At 39.7% G+C, this 12,917-nt stretch overlaps 1 protein-coding gene across 3 annotated transcripts in view; it reads left to right on the top strand.

Annotated features, from left to right (window-relative positions):
• Positions 1-12,917, top strand: part of Nrg4 (neuregulin 4) — a 129,824-nt gene that overhangs the window by 92,219 nt on the left and 24,688 nt on the right. The window lies entirely within an intron of this gene.

Genomic DNA, 12,917 nt, shown 5'->3' with positions numbered 1-12,917 from the left:
TAATAAGACAGTTGTTCACAAAAACATTGAATATTAAGTAAATCTCTGGCTATTAAAAATTGAACAAATACATAATAAATTTCCATTTATGGCACTAGTTAATAAAAAAGGCAAAGCTTGTGAGCTCGTCTTCCCTGCATTCTTAGTGTATATAAATCTGGTAGTATGTTAGATTTTGGCTGTATCTATGTGTTATTATGTGCCCCTGGACTATTTAAAGGGACCCAGCCCATGCTGTCAGTTTTTTTTTCTATAATGCTTCTTTTTTTTTTTTTTTTTTTTTTTTGGTGGAACCAGGGATTGAACTCAAGCCCTTGCACTTGCCAGGCAAGCGCTTATTCTACTGAGCCATCTCCCTGGCCCCTTTCTGGAATGCTTCTAACAACTTTATTTCCCCCATTTTTTGTGAGTTTCAGATGGAAATTTGATTGTCATAGAATATGGTCATGTTGAAGTCAGATTTTACATATGTCAGTATTAGAATTTTTCTGTCAGGATACATCAGCCCAAGTGAAGTGCCTTTGACATTGAGCCTGTCTTCAGTTAGGGAATTCTTTAACAATGATATAAACTTTGTGCCTAATTTCTGGGAAATATTTAATAACATTACCACATTTATTGGTCACCATGCTCTCAGCCTCTTCTATCTGTAATTTTCCTAGGCAATTTATTCCCTGTAGTCCAATGTTAGATATAAACAAAGATGGCCTTTGGAAACTACTTAATTTTAGTTTCACTTGTATAGTTTGACTCAGCATTTTAGACATTGTCTTATGGATTCTGTTAGTAGTCCTGTGAAAGAGTACAGGTGTTGTTATTTTGACTTCACAGAGTGTTAGAAAATTTAAGATCACATAGGCAACAAGCATGAAGAAACTAATATTTTTCAGCTCGTGGTCCAATGTTCCTCCGTCTTTTTTTGTATTTTAGTGAAGGGTCTACAGGGTGTTGAAGGTCTTGCTACTAGACTGGACTTGTAGTGATCCACCTGTTTATAGCCTCCCAAGAACTGGGATTACAGGCACGCGCTACCACACCCAGTCTCAATTGCCATCTCAGCATGCCCTGGGGGTGGGGCCGGCATGGCAGGCCTAGGGATTGAACCCCTGGCCCTTGTGCCTGCTTGCAGGCACTTTAATCCACTGAGCTGTTTGGCTGGCCCCCAGTGTTCCTTCTTAATGGATGCTAAATGGCACTTTTTTCATATGATTCAATCTTAGTTCTTTCATTCATGCTAAAGTTTGATATAAAGTATGAAGTATATCAAACTTGTATAAAGTATAATAAAGGTTTATTTCATGTCCAATGTACTAAACACCTCTTGTTTAGGTTCCTATCATGGTAGTTTCCAGCTGGAAAACCAATGTATCATTTGGATTCTGAGTTTTGGAGTTTCTTATATCATTGAACATTTGTATCTATACCAGTATTAATGTGTGTTACACCTTAGTGCTTGGTATTCACCCCATTAGGTGGCATAACTGTTTGCTGTTCAGTAGTCTTTGTAGAAATAATGCCCAGAAAGAATTTGTCAAGAGAGGTTACTTACATAAAAATGAGAGCTAGTTGGACCTGCATAAATGCTTGTATAACACTTGAGTTTTCTGTATTTTGCTTCAGCTTTATTCTCCATCTCTTCTTCACAAGCTTATTAACCTAGAATGGATTTGTATTTCTCTGAAATTTGATACCTATAACTAAGATCTTGAAATTTTCATTAATGAACTAAAACTTTAAAAGTAATCGCAATAGGGGCCAGCCAAATAGCTCAGCGGATTAAAGCACCTGCAAGCAGGTGCAGGGGCTGGGGGTTCGATCCCCAGGCCTGCCATGCTGGCCTGCCCCTGGGGTGCACTGAGATGGCAACTGAGACTGGGCATGGTGGCGTATACCTGTAATCCCAGCTCTTGGGAGGCTGTAAATACACGGATCGCTATGAGTCTAATCTAGTAGTGAGACCTCAACACCCTGTAGACCTTTCCCTAAAATATAAATAAAAAAATAAATGTAATCACCTTATACACAATAATTGACAGTGTTTACATTTTATATGTTAAATAACCAAAAGTTTACAACTCATTTTTAGATTACCCAATCCTACTTAGTAGCAGCATACTTAAATTTGTCCCCCTTTTTTTAAAATCAGATTTGACTGAGAACAAGATGTTTTCTCTTGATTTGGATGTACTTAAAGTTACCACCAGGAGTTTGCTTTTCATATAAGAGCACTTTTTTGCTCCTGGTATGACCGTAGAAACCTGGTGTTCATATTCCTTTTTCTAATGCTTAAATCCTGATATAACTACTAAATATATGTGTGTGAGTGTGTGTGTAGCATTCTTAATTCCTTAAAATCAAAGTATTTATCATCTAGATAAAACATGTATTTAAGTTACATCAATTTATCTATTTGATTTTTTTCTTTATGTATTTAGTACTGGGTCTACAGGGTCTCACTACACAGATCAGACTTATAATGGTCCTCCTCTTTTCAAACTCCCAAGTGCTGGGATTACAAGCATGTGCCACCATGTCCAGTCTCAGTCACAGTCTCAGTGTGCCCTGGGGGCAGGGCCTGCATGGCACACTGGGGATCAAACCCTGGTCCCTGAGTCTGCCTAAGCAGGTGCTTTAATCTGCTGAGCTATCTGGCTGGCCCTTCTTTGGTGTTTAAGATTACCTAAATTTGAATGCCCTTACTGAAGACACATGAATAATGTGTTTATAGCTTTTCATTTGGGTGGGGTAGCATTTTTCTAGCTTGCTTGCAATACTGAAGATTGAACCTGGACCTTTTGCACTGAGCTAGATCCCCAGCATACCATTTTAAAACATGTTTGCAATACATAATGAAAACATTCATTGTTGAATCCCCAAACCTTTTTAATTTTTTGACTCAGGGTCTCATTAAATCATTAAGTTGTCCAGGCTGAGCCCTAAGTTTCTGTCCTTTTGCCTCAGCCTTACAGGCCTATGAGACCACATCTGTCTTATTCAAAATACTTTTAGTGTTTTTGGTGCTTAAAATGTAACGTAAGGAGGGTTTTTCACACTACTGTGCAGGACTGGAGTAGAGGAAGAGATGGAGAGTCCTGTTAGGAGCAGATGAATCAGACTAGGGCTGTTGTGGCAAAATAGCACCAAAGCCATCCTGTTCCCAACATTCTTGTCCGAATTGTTGAATTGTTGCAGAATTCAAGAGATCAGACAAACCATTGAGGAAACAGGAGGATTTTATTTCAGGATTCATAGGTTCACACTGGCTCAGCTGGCACCTTTGTGTGTCCAAAGTGGCTGAGTATTGGACAAAGAATAGGCTCTACTTTTTTTACATTTAGTTAAAGGAGTTTGTCTTCAGCACAGAACTTGTGGGCGCTCAGATGGAGAACAAAGGCAGTTTGTCAAGCTGTGACAGGTTTGTATCTTGGTTGTCCTGCTCAAGCATAACAGGATATTATGGGAACAGGAAGATATAAAATTGTACTTATAGCCACAAAAGTTACTGCTTTTATCTGTATCAGAACAAAGAGCAACAGTTGTAGGGAGGGAGAAGTTTGAGAAATTTGACTTTTACTTTTTAAGTCCTGCGTCATTATTCCCTTTGATGCTTTCTATAAATGAGTTTTAATAGATAGTATCAGTATTATTATCATTTGACCCATTATTGGGGTTTGGCTCTCTATTGGGCAGAGGGAGAATTATTAGAAAAAAGGAACATATTGTCATAGCAGTTCCATGTTGATTCTCAACTTTCAGCTGTGTGTAGACTTGTCAGCTTCTGGAGTGACCAGAGAAAAGTTATTGTTTCCTTAGGCTTCAGCCATGTGTAGACTAGTCAGATACTGGGGTGACTAGAGCAGAGCTTGGGTGGTGGCTGCCTCACCATAGAATCTACCAGTTCAGATAGTCTGGATCCTGTTGGCTGGTCTGCCTGTCTTGGGCTGCCACTTTCAGCCGAATGTGATGGATCCAAGACACAATTCCTGTGATTTTAACAATAGTGGAGATAAACAGGATTACAGTAGAGGACTCATCCCACATAGGTCTTATGGTGGTTGGATTCCATTTTGTTGACCCAAACAAAGTCCTCAGGCTTAGAGAGATGTATTGGGCTTGCCAGACTTATAGGTATCCTCTTTTGTACTCAACTATAGATATTTTGTATGGCTTATCCTTAGAGCTCACATCTGTCTCCTTAGGAACAGAGGTTAATTTTAATTTAACCTGTAAACAGTGTGGCTGACCAAATAGAATTTCAAAAGAGGGATACCTAGTTTATTTGGTAGGGGTGCACTGGTCTTGAAGAAGGACCATGGACAGGACTTGATCCCATCTCAAGTGTGTGTCTTGGCAATATTTCTTCAGCATTTGCTTGAGTGTCCACTTTATATGCTCTTTCTTGAACTCTGTGGCTAATAGGCTATGTGTAATTTCCATTTTATTTTTAACGTGTTTGTGCTCCTGGACTGTCTCAGCCACAAACACTGACCTATTATCTGACCTTAAGGTTAAGGGTAGTCCAAATCCTGGGATGTCTCTTAACAGCATCTTTGTCACCTCTTGTCCCCTGGTGGGGAAAGCCTCTGTCTTTCTTGAGAAGGTGCAAAGAAGCACCAAAATATATTGGTAGCCTTCTGCTCAAGGCAGTTTAGCAAAATCCATAAGCAAATTTTCACATGGGATAGAACCTGTTTCTTGGATTGTCTGGGGTCAGGTGGGCCCTTGTCTTGGGCACAGGTTAGACATTGTTTACAAACAGCTCATGTGAGGGCATTGAGTCACAGCACATAGAAATGGCAGCCTAACAACTTCTCTGTTGCTGTTTTTCCCATGTGAGAACTTTGATATAATTCTCTCACAACCCTGGTATAGCCAGCCTTCTCTCAGAGAATTTCCACTGTTCTGCCTTGATATTATTACCAGGATCTCAAGAAAAGCAATCTTTTTCATCCGGAGAAGTTTGGGGTCGCCAGGACAGATGGCCCCAGGATAAGAGGCATGGCCAAGGCCTCTCTTTCAGGCTTCAGGGGCCGCTATAGCAGCCCATCTTGCTTCTCTGTTTCTAGTCAAAATTCTATGTTCCAAGAGCTGTCTTAAATGTCCTGTGTGGCTTCCGGGTGGAGGAGGGATATTGGAATACCCGAACTGGAGTTGCCTTGGCTTTAATTCCATTCTCACTGGTGTCTGATTTATAGCTGGTCCTGTGGGTTATCTTTGGTCTATCTTGTGTACCAGTCTAGGTAGTTCATCTATCTTTTGTGGCTTGTCTGAGTATAATCTTCATTCTTCTGTTTGTGGGACAGTAAGGGTAAACACCATAGCTTTTGGTCAGGTCAGGCTTAGAGTTATATTTCCTTGTGGCTCACAGGTAATTTGGACCTGCAGCTTTTGGAACAAGTCTCTCCCTAATAAAGGAACCAGTTTGGGAGATACAGGGACTCAGGTTGGACTTCTCGATCACTATGACACATCTTTGTTAGCTGATAAATGGGCCTCTTTTCTGGGACCCCAGTGGTTCCTATAATCATGACATTTTTCTTGGATAACAGCCCAGGAGATTGCATCACTACTGAGTGCTCAGCTTCATGTTCTACCATAAAGTCCATAAATTGGCCCCCTATTTTGATTGTGACCAGGGGCTCATGGTGGCCTAAGGAAATGGACCCTGGTCTGTCCTAGTCCTCATATCTTTCAGTTTCTATCAGTCTAATATGATTGGCCTCTGAGTCCTCCAGAGAGCAGTATAGCCTTTAGCAGATGGCTTTCTAGGTTTATAACTTATGTCATTTCTGGCATCATTTTCTGGGCATTCATTATTCCAATATCTATGTTTTTTATATCATGCACATTGATCCCAATTGATCCCTAATATACATTGATCACTCGCTTTGGTCAACTGGAAGATCTTGACCTGGTTTGACTTTTGCTCTGCCCATATCTATACCCCGACTCCTTAGTGGTTTTTGTCTTTTTTCCTGTGAGTGAAATTGGCAACAGATTTAATTGTTGTTGTTTTGTTTGTTTGGGTTTTTTTGAGCCTCCTATCAGCTTCTCATTTGGCCTCCTATTCATGATTTACAAACCCTTTAGTGGCCATCTCCAAAAGCTGGGTCACATTCATGCCAGTGAAACCTTCTGGCGACTCTTGTAGAAGTGGTTTTCTTTGTATAGTTTTGTTTTGTTTTTGGTCCCTAAGCCTCCCAATAGAGCGGCTGCCCTTTTTCTTTTGCCATGGGCCTGGCTTAGGCTATGAGTGTCTTGCAGTATACAGCCAGACAGAACTGAAGCCATGTGGGTCTCAACTATATTCAGCCATTAGTCAATGTAGGGAAATTGGTCTGGGTTCCCAGTCCTCTGTTTCTGGTTATCATTCTATGTACTAGCCAATTAATCCATCAGTTGTCCCCTAAGTCAGCCATCCAACATCAAAGGAGGGCAAAAGCAACTTTACAGAGTTTTAGTAGTGTCAATGACCACACATAGACTTCTTACCTCATATAAGTGTATCTCATCTGTGTAACAAAATTTTTAATCAAAAACGATTACCTGCTTTAAAAAAAAAAAAACAAAAACTTTATTCAGTATTATCTTGACCATGATTAAAAGAGGACATCATCTTGTGACCTCCCAAAGGGTGAATATGTTGCAGCTCATGTGCAACTCCTTACTGTCCTAGCTTGGTCCTCGTCCAGTGTCTCCTCTTGGAGTTGTACCTGATTTTATTACCTGTCTTCATATGAATACACTGAGGAATGGGGTGATTCTGCTTTTTCTTCTTGGCTAGGAATCATTTGATTCTGAAAGTCTTGTGAGAAGACATTGTTAGGATAGGAGAAAAGAGCATGCACTCAATGGAAGACTGAAGCAGAAGCTGTTTTGTTGTTGTTGTTGTTGTTGTTGTTGTTGTTTGTTTGTTTGTTTTTTTATGTTAAAAACCAAGTTGAACAGAGAGGTAAGCTGAGGCGTGAGAAGGACTGATTGATAGATTCAGGGCCATAGACCCCCTACCTTTGGAGCAACATGGTGCTTTTAGAAGGAATAGCCTGGGCTCCACCAAACTGACATTCAAACATACTTTTTATTTAAAAAAAATTATTATTTCTCCTCTTCCTCCTCCTTCCCCTCTTCCCCCTCCTCCCACCTTCCTCTTCTTCCTCCCTTTCTTCCCCCTCCCCTACCCCTCTCTCTCCCCCTCCCATCTCTCCCTCTTCCTCATCCTCTTCCTCTTCCTCCTCTTCCTCCTCCTCCTCTTCCTCCTCTTCTTCTTCCTCTTCCTCTTCTTCCTCTTCCTCCTCCTCTTCCTCTTCTTCCTCTTCCTCCTCCTCTTCCTTTTCCTACTCCTCTTCTTCCTCCTCCTCTTCTTCCTCCTCTTCTTCCTCCTCTTCTTCCTCCTCTTCCTCCTCTTCTTCCTCCTCCTCTTCTTCCTCCTCCTCCTCTTCCTCCTCTTCTTTGATACAGGACTCACTATACAGCTCAGACTCATAGCAGTCCTTCCTGTCTCATCTGCCACAGTGCTAGGATTACAGGCATGTACCACCACTCCCACTTCCAGGAGCAGCACAGCATGTAGTACTTGGGATTGAACTTGGGTCCTTGAACTTGCCAGGAAGGCACTTAGACTGCTGAGCTATCTCCCCAGCCCCACATTTTTTAAAATTATAAAACTACCCCATAAGCTTGTTTTCTACATGTGTGAGCTTTCCAGTTTTGTCATTGTCTGTTACTTTATCTTTCTAGCAGGACAAAGCTTTTATCATACAAAATCCTTTCATATCAAATGTATAACTCTTACACTTACAGCCTTCTTTATATATTTTTCTTCATCTCACATGCCATAATCTTTTCATAACAAACTTGACTAAGGTTGCTTGGATTTTACCATCTCCCTTTTTTCCTCTTTGGTCCCAGATTATTGCATTTTAAATTGGACTGGCTGCCAGCAGTCTCCTAAGTAACCTTGAATCAGTGTTTTTATCTTAAACCACAGACAGACAGAAAACAAATTAATCCTATAATTGTAGTTTAAGAATTTACAGTGCACAAGAAATGTTTCAAGTATATTAAGCAACAATGCTAACTTAAGTTGGAAGCCAAAAGTGAATTTATCAGTTATCTTTGTTCAGAGAAACTTCCCTCAAGGGAAAGACGAATTGGGTCCCCTTCAGGTTTTTTTTTTTTTTAATCTTTGGGGAAATGGAAGATTCTAAACATGGATGTGTGTGTTATATTTGAGAAAGAAGCAATGAGATAGTTTCAAAACAGGTTAGTATGACAGTTACAACAATTAATACATTGCATATTGTCTCTGTAGTAGTTATTCATAGTACAAGATGCAGACATAATATCTTGTCTAAACACTATTAGCTCAAAACTTTTTCTCACTGAACTAAGAGAAAGTAGCTGTATATCTATGCTATTTTGTATATACAGATATATTTTTTCCACTACAAAATGGACCTTCATTTATATCCCCCTTTTTTGTTTACTTTTGTCAGAGATGGGTATTCCATTGTCATTCATATATTGTAGGTGCGTGAATTCAGCAAAGTAATCCAATATAGTCCAGTAGTCTATAATAGTAGTGGGTTATCCACATGACTGGCAATATCAGAAGTTGCTGACTTGAGCCTTTTATAGCTCAGCATGTTAATATGGCTTTAGTCTTTATACCTCGTTTTTATACTTTTCTGCTGGATGGATGATTAAGACCAAGATAAAGCAAGACCTATATAACAAAAATGTAATTTTTGTATCTAACAAGGTCAGTCAAATCCCCTCAGGATTTACCCTGAAATCCTGTACAGTAGTTTGTAGATCATTTATCATTGTCAGCTACATAGATGAGTCATGGCCATTGCTTGACCAATTTGCTCTCTGTGAAAGCCTGAGAGAATGTTTTCTCTCCAGGTGACTCTCCTTAGGCACACAGTACATCATCGATCACTTTCCTCTGTGGTCCCATAATGCCCATCACCTGAGGAATGGATGAAAAAGATGTGGTATTTTTATACAATGGAGTATTACTCAGCTATAAAAAATGATAAACTTGAAGCCTTCATATATAAATGGATGCCACTTGAAGATATACTCGTAAGTGAAATAAACCAGACCCACATGTGTAAATATCATATAGTCTCTCTTTATTTCAAAAGAAGAAATAAAAATTGAAAGGTATAACATAACTAAATGAAAAGCGAGAATCTAAACATCTTTTTAACATCTTTGAATGAATTTTTCCTCAATCTTGGCAGGTGTGGCTGGGCCTAAGTTTCTTGGGCCTATCCTTTCATCCCAGCCCAGCCACCAGATCAGCCGGCTGGTTAGGAGCTCTTTTAGTCCTAGTCTGTACCTAGGCAGGTCCCCTAACAGTCTCCTTCGTCTACACATCCCAGTGCACTAAAGCTCAACAGTTTTCCTCATGCTTTGTCTCTCACCTCCTCCATAGACACCTGGTGCACTGTGGCCATCCCTGTTCCTGGTTGTATGTGTTATTTTGTTTTTCTCTCAAGGTGGTGTAAGTTTTGCCCAAACTATCTGTGGGCCACTTCTACCTGTCCTGGGAACCACCCTTGTTGCAGACCACCACTGAGGGTCATACCTGCTGCTCTGACTTGAGGTATAAGTTTCATCTGATTCTTCCTGAGTCATCCTGTTCTGTATACCCAGGGAAGTGATTAGTTTCACTTTCTGTCTTAACAGAATAGGTCTTACTCCTGAGGCCCCAACATTTTTCTGCAGCCCTATATCACGCTGTTCCAGAATCATCCTGCACCCCTACAGATTCTGTTGCACTGGCAGGGGAAAGGTTGCCACACTGCGAGCAGGCTGATTCCATCTCCAAGCTGAAGTCTCTCTCTGTAGCACAAGAGATCTTAGGACTCCTGAAGCTCTGGGCCTTCCCAGTTCCACAGGCAAGGGAGACAGCACATCTGTTTCCTAAGCGTTGCAGAATTCAAGAGATCAAAGAGGCCAGTGGGAAAACTGGAGGATTTTATTCTAGGATTTTTAGGAAGGAGTAGCCTCATTGAAAAACTCCTGCCTTCACTGTAATTGTTTATAAAATGATGCTACCTGCTTCTTGCATGTCCTGCCACCTTAAAACCAGACTTTCCTCTTCCAAGTTCCCAAAGAGGACCAACTTTGACAACAAAACATAAGAATTTTATAGAAAGTTGAGCTGTCTAGTGCTCCTCTCACTTCAGCCTTCTCCTACCAAGAGGAAGGTGCTTCTCCAGGCAAAGTTCTCAGATCCTCCAGCACTCTTATAGGGATTGCCAGACTTCAGCCTCAGTTGGATCCTTGTGTCAGCACCATGTGGAAGTTGTGGACACTATTTCAGGTTCCCGTTCTGCCCTTGTTCCTTGTTAAGGTTTTGAAGGTCTCAATTTCTATAAGACAGAGGTAGTAATGGGAGGAATCCTCCTTATTTATCCTGGATTGCTGCTATTGTCTGCGCATAATCCTGCTCACTCAGATCCAGGATCTGCAGCATTCCAGACAGTCCCAGTCTGGTTTTAGGACTGAGGAGTCAGTGCTTAGCTTTGAGATCAACTCTTTCTTCTCATTAAGGACATCTCCATGCATCCGTGCGCCACCAGTCAGCAGATTTTTATCACAGGTGGCTTTGGGCAGCAGATATATTAGGTGGCTGGAGGTGGCAGGGTGTAGCTAAAATTGGAGAGGGGAGTGGAGCAAGTGTGGCCACTGCTCAGGGTCACATGTGCAGCCGTTTTGTGGTAGCTTGCCCAGTGTGCGCAAGTGCTCTTCTTAGCTTTTTAGGTAGAAATCTTCCTTGTTACAAATAATTGCTTTTTTATGGTTTCAGGGTTTGTTTATTGTGGGTTCTAGTTATTTTTTTGTTTCTAGAATGGAAACAATGCTAGTTTAAACATTCTTTCAAAATTTGATTATTTTGGAACTGTGACAGAATTTTCCATGGCTAAAACCTCTTTTAAAAAATAAAGGCACAAATGTTACAGATTGTTTACAAACAAAAATAATTAAATCGTAGCAGGGTTTTTACTTCTCAGTTACTGTAGATATAGTTTTAAAACTAAGCTTAGACCCTGTTTTATTAGTATATGAAAAGTTGCCCTTTCTCTATTTGCATAGGTGATTGCAACCATGACTGTGTTGACTTCCAGGTGGGTGTATGTCCCCTTTGGTGAAGTGGGAGGTTTAGGAGAAAAAACTACTTTCTGTTTTTTGTTTTGTCTTTTTGAGACAGAGTTTTGCTATGCAGTTCAGGCTGGCCTAGAGCTCACTTTGTAGCCAGGCTGGTCTCAAACCTGCAACGATCCTCCTGCCTCAGCCTCCCAAGTGCTGGGATTACAGACATCTGCCACCATCCTTCACTAATAAAACTATTTTCATTTGATCTTTCTTTGTATATTTACATAACAGATTTATAGGGAAATTGTATTTTATGTTTAAACTTTAAACAGTTGTGATTTATCCCAGAATATTTTTAGTTTGTCAATCTTACTTTGTCCTTTCTTTTCTTATTTCCCTATCTTTAAGGTAGTCTGAAAAATATAGACTGCTACTCTGGCCAAACTGATACCCTCAGTGGCATTTTATTTATTTTTGTGGTGGAATCAGGGATTGAACTCAGGCCATTGTGTTTGCCAGGCAAGCACTTAGCCTACTGAGCTATCTCCCTGGCCCCCTGAGACCCTCAATGGAAGCTAGCACCCTAATGTTACTTGCCTCACATGGGATGTGGCTTGAGTTTCATAAAACTCCCTTCATGTGCTTATTTAACTAAAAATGATTCCATGTGTTCTATCTTGGTGTTCTTTTCTCTAATTTATATGTAGACAATCAGTCTATAACATTCTTGTGAAAAGTAGTAATGTGTTCACCTGTAGCTTTCCTGGTTTATATCCTCATTGGTCTATGATGAGAAAAGTGGAGATAAAAGTTCTGAATACTTAATCTGGGAAAAGGGGAACAGGAGAATTAATTTAGTAGAATCAACCTCTATATTCATTAAAACCAGTTTAAAGTATGTGTGTATACATGTGTGCACGCACATACATTTTATTTATAAAAAATTTCTGCTAAAGGTAATTTTTACAAGTTTATTCTTTAATTTCTTTGGATATTTTATAAACAAATGTAAATTTATGTTAAAACATTATTTAAACATAACTACAGAATAGAAATTGATCTAGTACCAAACAATTTCATTCTTGTTTATTTCCATCAATCTTTAAATTAATTCTTTGAACATGTTAATAGGGCAAAAGGAACTGACTGGTAATACTAAAAGTTAGAATTCTGTGTTATACAGTGAAAGGGTCTCAAAATTTATTTTTCTTATTGTTTCTGTGGTACTGGAGAATTGAATCCAGGAACTTTTGCATGCTAGGTAAACACTGTACCACTAAGCTACATTCCTAACCTTGGCATAAAATTCTAGAGAGCCAAAAATAATTGGCTTAGGAATATTTTTTGTTGGTGAATAAGAATATAAAACATATTCTTAAAAGGGAAGTACCAGGCTTTCAAACATACTAACAAAGTCACAATATTAAAGTAGTATGGTAGAGCCCCAGGATTAGATGTATATAGGTCATTAAAGAATAGAAATAAATGCTGTTACTTTGGAAATAAATGCTGTTGCTCATCATTGCAAATTTACTTATGTAAATTTGACATATGTTCAAGAAGCCAATGTTGAAACAGTGGGTAAAGGATAATCTAATGGTAGAGTTGGAATAACCAACTACTAATTTTGAGGAAAAAATAATCTAAATGAAAATACCACAAAATAAATTTTAGATGAATTAGAATTACATCACTGAAAACCTGGAAGGTAACCTGGTGCTGTGGAGGTGTTTCCTGTTCTACTAGCTACTTGGGAGGCTGAGACAGAAAGGATGCTTGAGTCCAGTAGTTCAAGGCTAGCCTGG

Source organism: Octodon degus, unplaced genomic scaffold, assembly GCF_000260255.1.
Source record: "Octodon degus isolate 3935 unplaced genomic scaffold, OctDeg1.0 scaffold00026, whole genome shotgun sequence".
In the NCBI taxonomy this organism is placed as follows: domain Eukaryota; kingdom Metazoa; phylum Chordata; class Mammalia; order Rodentia; family Octodontidae; genus Octodon; species Octodon degus.
The sequence above is the reverse complement of the archived record's forward strand: the minus strand, read 5'-3'. Positions and strand labels throughout refer to the sequence as shown.